A 7,570-nucleotide genomic window follows, 5' to 3' on the forward strand; every position below is an offset into this window, starting at 1 on the left:
GATAAGCGTACCCACACGCTCACCTCACAAGGATGGAGGAGGATTAATTCAACGTGATTACTTAAGTGGAAAGTGAATATATGTGCCTCACCATGGACTACATCAAAGATCTTGAAATCAGATGGCAGTTAGAACCCAGGTTAGGGGGACCACAGTCTGTCTTTGTAAAGCACTAGAAATGTCCACTGACTTTCCAGCCACACACTCTCTCCAGGAGTGTAGGAGGAGTCATTGACCTGTGTTGTTTGTTTGTTCGTTTGTTTGTTTCTTGCCCCAGCTTTGAAGGGGGGAGATTAAGGGCTGATGAGGTGGCTCAGTGGTTAGGAACCTTTTCTGCTTTTCCAGAAGACCAGTTTTGTTCCCATCACCTACACCAAGTGGCTCACAGTCACCTCCAAGTGTAGCTGGCTGTTTGGGAGGCACAGCTGGAATCACAGTTCTTGGGAAGCTGAGACAGGAGGATCACAAGTTATAGGCAAGCTTGGTTTAGGGGGATGGGGATGAAGCACAGTAACAGGGCATCTGCACAAAGGGCCTGGCTTCAGTCTCTAGCAATGCAATGCAATGCAATGCAAAGCAATGCAATGACTCAATCAATAAATAGAATACGTATTGAGAGTTTAAGATCTACTGCACTGCACTGTAACTGTCTGCTTAATACATCCCCACCCCTAGACTGAGCTCCTTGGACGTACAGGCTGTATGTTATTAATTTTCTTCCCCAAACCTAGGTGAGTACTTGACAATGGTGAGAACACAAACATGTTTGACTAAAAATTAAAACATTATCTTATTAGCATGTGTGTCGTGTGCATGCGTGAATGCATGTATATTACAACTTTGGGGTGTCTGTTCTCTCCTTCTGCCTTGTTGAGGCAGGGTCTCTATTGTTTCAGCCATGCTGTTACTCTAGGCTTAGGTGGTCCTCCAGTTTCTAGGGAATTCTCCTGTCTCTGCCTCCCGTCTCCCTAGGGTTGCTGATGTGTGCAACCATGCCTAGTCTTTTGTGTGGGTTCCAGGGATCTAATTCTGGATGCCAAGTTTGTGTGCCAAGCACTCTTATCTACTGAGCAATCTCACTGGCCCCTGCTTGAATACATGAATGAATGAACAAATGAACAAATGAACAAATGAATGAATGAATGAATGAATAACTAAAAGGATGATAAGAGGATGATAACTTCTATCCTTGTTCCTATGGCCAGTGCCTTCATGCGTGTTACCTTTTCCCACCCGCACATACATATCCATAGGTTCTATTGTTGTTGCTGTGGTATGAAGGGGACAAACAGATGAACTCAAGGCTACATAGCTGTAGGATTGGGACCCAAATTTAAATGACTCCAGATCTGGTCTGCTCAGTCTCTGAAGGCACTTCCTAGATGATGAGGGAGCTTGGCCTTTTTAGGCTCCTGATAGTTTTTTTTTTTGTTTTGTTTTGTTTTGTTTTGTTTTTTGAGAGGTAGACAGTCAAGAAGAGAGCAGAGGTTTCAGAGGTGTCTGGCAAAGAGCCCTGAATCCCATGTGGAGGTTTGAGGGTGGCTGTGGCCCATGCTGTTCTACCAGATGTGACACTGGGGAAGGCCTTAGTTATACAGGATCCATCCTACCAGGAGCCTTGAAAGTCACTATGTGACCCAATGTGATAAACGAGTGTGGAAGCACTCCAAGTACTCTTGAGTATGGAACAAGGAGAGGGAAGAGTTACCCATTAGTGCTAGTATTTCTGTTGGCCTGAGAGCCTTTGAATAATATGACAAAGTAACCCAAAGAGGACAAGCAGGTGGTACTGCCCTTGGAGAAGAGCCTGAGGTCATACAGACCTAGGTCCATAATCTGGTTTTGTCAAGTCACCTCATCATTCAGAGCTTCCGTTTCCTTGTCTGTAAAACTGAGGCAGAATTGTTGTGAAAATTAAAGGAGTCGTAAAGACCTTAATTAGCATGTCCTCTGGCACAGCCCAGTGCAAGCACTCAGTGCTGAGATTGTTAGAATTATTACCCTTAAAGAATTGCCGAGTTCTGAGTGTCATGAATTTTGCAAGGGGACCTACAAGTATCTACGCTGATGCCTGGTCATGTGGTCTTCCCTTGGACCAGCCTTTATCCCAGTGTGGTAGATAAATACAGACACGGGACTCAGAAGACTCAGATGCAAATCTGGGCACTAGAGCTTGCTTGCTGTGTGGTACTTGGCTGGGTACTCTGCTGCCTGACCAGGAATCCTGCTGAGCTGCAGGGAAACCCAGAACCACTGTTTGGTCACTGCTAGAAATACTTCCTGAGACACGGCTTGGACCAGTTTCCCTTGTTCCCTTCAGGCCTGCCCGTCTAGGATGGCCAGCAGCCTGTTAACTCCCCCAGCTGCCAGGTGCAACAGGGAGTCTGCCTGAGCCTAATGCTAGCTGTGGGAGGATTGCATCATGTCCACTGCCACAGCCCCAACCTGCAGGCAAACTATAATTGCTAGCTTTGTCACAATTCCAGCTAAATGATTTTCAATTCATAGTTGAGTCAGACAGCTATCCATGGGATGAAATTCCTGCTTGACCACACTCTGCGGCCCAGACACTGGGTAAGATGGAGTACGCAAATGGAGGCTTTTAAAAAGAGAAGCCCATTGATCATTTGCCTTTTTTCTCTCTCTAATTAAAGGATTTAGGATGCTGAAGATTTCACAACACAGAAAGCACAGGCTCTGAGAAGTTGTTCAGCCCAGATACATCTTCAACACAAACCCCATACCTAAAGCTCAAGGAATATCATAGTGGACAGAAAGACTTGAACAACCAAGAGGACCTGGACATACGACAGGAGAGTGGCACCCAGCAAATCCCAGTAATATGGCTGTCTAAACAAGAGCTGAGCAATGACTCCAGTTGACATAATGGAGGAAATTTTAGGGGCCTCACCCCTAGAAGAACTATAGGCAAGTTATGACTGATGAGAGGGGGAATTAGTTTTCCCTAGGGATGTGCCCCCTAATTGATTAACTAATATGGGATAGCCAAACCTAAATATGTGTGCATACACACACACACACACACACACACACACACACACACACTGAATAAATATATAGGTTCAATTTACTGAGTTTATTTAGTACTGTATGTGCCTCCATGCATGTGTGTGTGTGTGTGTGTGTGTGTGTGTGTGTGTGTGTGTGTGTAAATACATGATTTTGAGAGAGAGCACAGGGTTAGGCCATGGGAAGAGAGGAAGGGAAGGGGAGTATGTTGCAAATACAGTACACATTTGTAAAATTTTTAAAAGGAAATTAAGAAAATGAAAAATAATTTATTTATTTTTTTAATTCAAGAGTAAATTATTATTAGTCACTACCCATGCTTTCAAATGCCTTTCACACAGTCTGGCTGCTTCTCTGCTGGGACTTGATGCAGAGCTGATGGTGCCTCTGTCACCTGTAGCCCTGTGAGGCTTCCTGTGGCCCCTTTCCATGTCCATATGAACACACACACACAGACACACACACACACACACTCATGCGCTCACCACTATTCCTGATATCACATTGTGTGCTAAGAGTTCCACATCTGTTAACTTCTAAAGCATCGTGGGGAGCATTAATCCATTTCACGGCTAAGAAACTTTGCTTATAGAAGTTAAGTAGCTGTCTTGATAAGGTAATGTGGACCCACCAGGATCTACCTAACCCAGGTCCTTCCGTTTAGTGAAGCCTGGTTCCTAGGAAGGCCCTCACCTGGGGCTTCTACCCGGGAGACCGATGTTACTGATCTCAGTGGTGCTGTTAGCAATCCAGGGCTGAACAGGAAGGTGTGGACTCTTGGGATCTGATGCCAGAAACATCAACTTCAATGTTTGTGTCCCAACTTTCTACTCCTGTCCAAACACAAATCAACAAAACCTTGTAAGAAGAGTAGGTATTTGATGATCCTCTTAAGTCGTCTGTGTGCATTTCTTTGACTGACTGCTTCGGGGAGGGGGGGGCACAGTGAATTCTAAGTGATGTCTTTACTTGAACAGTCAGACAGGAAGCAACAGAAAATTTTGAAGATGATAAACTAATAGCCAAAGGGGTGTGTATCACTTGTAGTCAACTTCCAGAAAGAGTGATAGATACTGATGACGGCAATAAGTGAGGTCAGCTTATTAAAGAAGATGCATTTCAGATAAACCAGGAAGGAGAAGATCAAGGAAAGGCATGCACGGTGACGGAGAGACTCCATTCCACGGGCTGCACATGGCTTTCTGTGGGGCACACAGTGCTTGGAGTCAGTAGGGAAGACTGGAAAGGCTGGCCTCCACTTTTCATCCCAATGGTCACCCTAAGTTCTTAGACCTAGAAGAGAAACCTGCAAGACTCTCTTGGCCATTCATGAGCACAGGTGGGAAAAAACAAACGCAGAAAAGCGACTACAACCCACCGTCTGGTTCCTGATGGTACACCTGCAGGGCCAAGTTGTAGCCAGAGAGAACACCAGGAAATGATGGTGTCAAAGGACAGTTTGCTGGAGGATGTAGCTTCTCAGGAAGAAAACAGACCAGAGGCCACAAAGCCCAGCTTTTTATTTTTCTGATAATGGACCAAGGCCTACAGATAAACGCTTGGCCTAAGATCTCAGAATGGTGACTTGAATCTCAGAGCAGAAGGGAGTGCAGGGGCTCTTCCTTCCCTTTGGAGAACCCCTTTCACCACCCAGGCTGGCGCACCCTGGATTTCCAACTGGGAGAACTCTGTTTCTGCCAGTTTAGTCATTTCCTGCTTTTCAGTTGAGAAACTCCCTTGACACCTTCTTATATGTAGTGTGATGAGGCACATTTTTATTAAATTCTTTCTTTGACAACGTCATGCATGTATATGAAGCAATCCGATGACTCCCACCCCACCTTCTCTTAGCTCTTCCGCACCTTCTCCACCTCCTCCCTCATCCCTCCTCCCTCCTCCCTCCAACACCCTACAGTTGTGTCTCCTTGTTTTGTTCTGTAACCCACTGAGTTTAACTAAGGCGGTCTGTGTGACCATGGGTTTGGAGCGATCCAATTTTGATATGTCTTCAGCAAATACAGAAAACCTTTAAAGTCTAGAATTTGTGTAACAAAATGCAAAGTGTTTCATATTCCCTGTTGTTTTGCTGTGACAACAATAAATATGCATAAATTATGGACACAGGAGGAAAGTCTCTTCTGAGGAAGGATGAGTGAAGTAGGGTCCTGCCTTTCCCACAATGATGATCCACTACAGGAGAGGCAAGTAGAACATATAGAATGTAATTATACAGCAGGGATCATAAGGCTTGCCTACTATATATAGTAAAGATTCACAGGAAAGTGAACATTTCACCGTGACATAAAAGATAACAGAAACTGGAAGAAAGAACATTCTCATCTGAATAAAGGTAGGATGAAGTCCGAGCGCATCCATGGAACGACATTGGAAGGCACCTGACAGCATGTGACCAACTCTCCTATCAGCCACTTTCCAGACCTACTCACCCACTGCACTGAAGTTTAGGCAGCTTCTGAAATAAGGAGCCATGGACAGGAGCACAGGGCCCCACGTCTGTTCTCATTTGTTCTCATGCATGGCACACTGGATGACTTCCATAGAGGCAGATTCCACCGCTGCACTGCTTTTGGGTACACGCCTGAAGAAAATGAAGTTGGTACACAGCAGAGACATCTGCCCACTCATGTCCATTCAGCTCTATTCACAAAGCCCAGTCACAGAAGCAGCCTCGGTGCCTATTTCTAGATGGATGGGTAAAGCAAAGGTGATATATGAGTTTTAGTTAGCCATAAGTAGGAACGAGATTATGCTATTTGCAAGAGAATGGATGGAAAAATGTATTAACTGCAGTAAGTCAGAGTCCAAAAGACAACATAGCATATTTTTTCTCATGCAGAATCTAGATTAAAAAAAAAAAAAAACAAGTAGAAGAGGGCCTATTTGGGAGGAAGGACAGAGAACTGGGAAGAATACGGAGCAAAAAAAGGAATGTGATCAAAGTACCTTGTGTGCATATGCAAAAACGTCATTATCTTCAATATTTGCTATTCATTTCTTTAAAGGATTTGGTACTAAAGAGGTTCCGTCAGTGAATTTGGTGCTAGGAACTGCACTTGCCCTGCTAGACAAGTTCTTTACCACTGAGCTGATTCCCAAGATAGTGCATTAATTTATGGTTGGGAAATCTATTGTCTGCTGGCTGCATTTAACTGGGAGGTTTGGTCTTCATCAGATTAATCCAAAACTAAAGGCCTCTTACTTCTCTGGAGCAAAGTGGGAATTCCCAGGCAGCATATTTAGGTCCTAGTTTTGTGCATCAGTAAAGAGAGCCATAAAATAAAAGAGTCATAAACTTTAAAGGGCTGAGGCTTGTTCTGGCACATGTGGCTCCTTATAGCAGGGTGCCAATAACTTTAAAGCAAAGTGTGAGCGAGGTTACCATCTTGTCTACCAGAAGACAGACTAGATGACAGAAAGTTGGGGACGCTTGGAGAAATAGCGTTGTTCACATCTCTGACATAAACATGTCTAGAAAATCCAAACAAGGCTTGCTCCTCATAGTACGGCAATATTTGTGAGGACCCAAGAGAGGAAACAGAATTGTTAATTTAAGTCAATTACAGCTCAGAATAAATAATCTTCTGTCTTCCTCCAGCAAGCCCCCAGCACTCCGCTTCTCTTGTTTGTCCCAGCATGTCCTCTGGCTCAGATTCTGTGTCCTCAGCATTTGGGTAAAACAGAAACCTTGCATTCTGGGGGTTTGGAGATTTGGTCTAGTCAAGGCTTCTCTCTAATACACTTGGAGACCTTGAGAGATGCAGGGTTCTGTTTAACCTTTTCCTCGGTCAATACATTACCTCATCTACAAACCCATCAGCAACATCTCTCATTAGACACGGTGATTGTCAGCAAACATGACCACCTCTACCCGTTCCTGATTCTCAGTGAGAATCTCTGAGCAAGATGATCATAATGTATTTTGTATCCCTACCCTACTCCTGAATTTTAAGATTCTACATTTAAATTAGAGCCAACCCCCCCCCCAAAAAAAAAAAACACAGGCTCAGATGTAGTTATCCTTTTATACAGCTTGATGATGCCTGAAAAGACTTCAAAGAAGATGCTAACTATGGTTTTCTCTGTTGAGGGGATCTAGGAACCCAATGATAACGAAACTATAGTCAATAATTTTGTTGTTTGCTTTTTGTGGTACTGGGGATTGAGCCAAGGACTTTGCGTGTGCTAGACAAGTATTCGATCACTGAGATATATGGCTAATTCTTGGCCATTTGAGGCAGAGTTTCAATATGTGGCCTAAGCTGGAGTGGGACTTCTGATCTGCCTGCCTCCGCTTCCCAAGAGCTGAGAGTATAGGTATGTTCTACCATGCCCAGAGGACTCAGGGAATTTTATTTGGCTGCCTGTGACAGAGTCCCAAAGAATGGCACTTAATCACACAAGAGGTTTTTATCTCCCTTCTATCTAAATGAAAAGTTTAGACAGGCCATCCAGAGCTGGTACATGGTTGGAAGGATTGTTTCCAGCTACATCTGGCTTTACTTGGCCTCAAGCTCATTGA

Source organism: Mus caroli, unplaced genomic scaffold (genome assembly GCF_978045245.1).
Source record: "Mus caroli unplaced genomic scaffold, Mus_caroli_1 scaffold_2, whole genome shotgun sequence".
NCBI classification, from domain to species: Eukaryota; Metazoa; Chordata; class Mammalia; order Rodentia; family Muridae; genus Mus; species Mus caroli.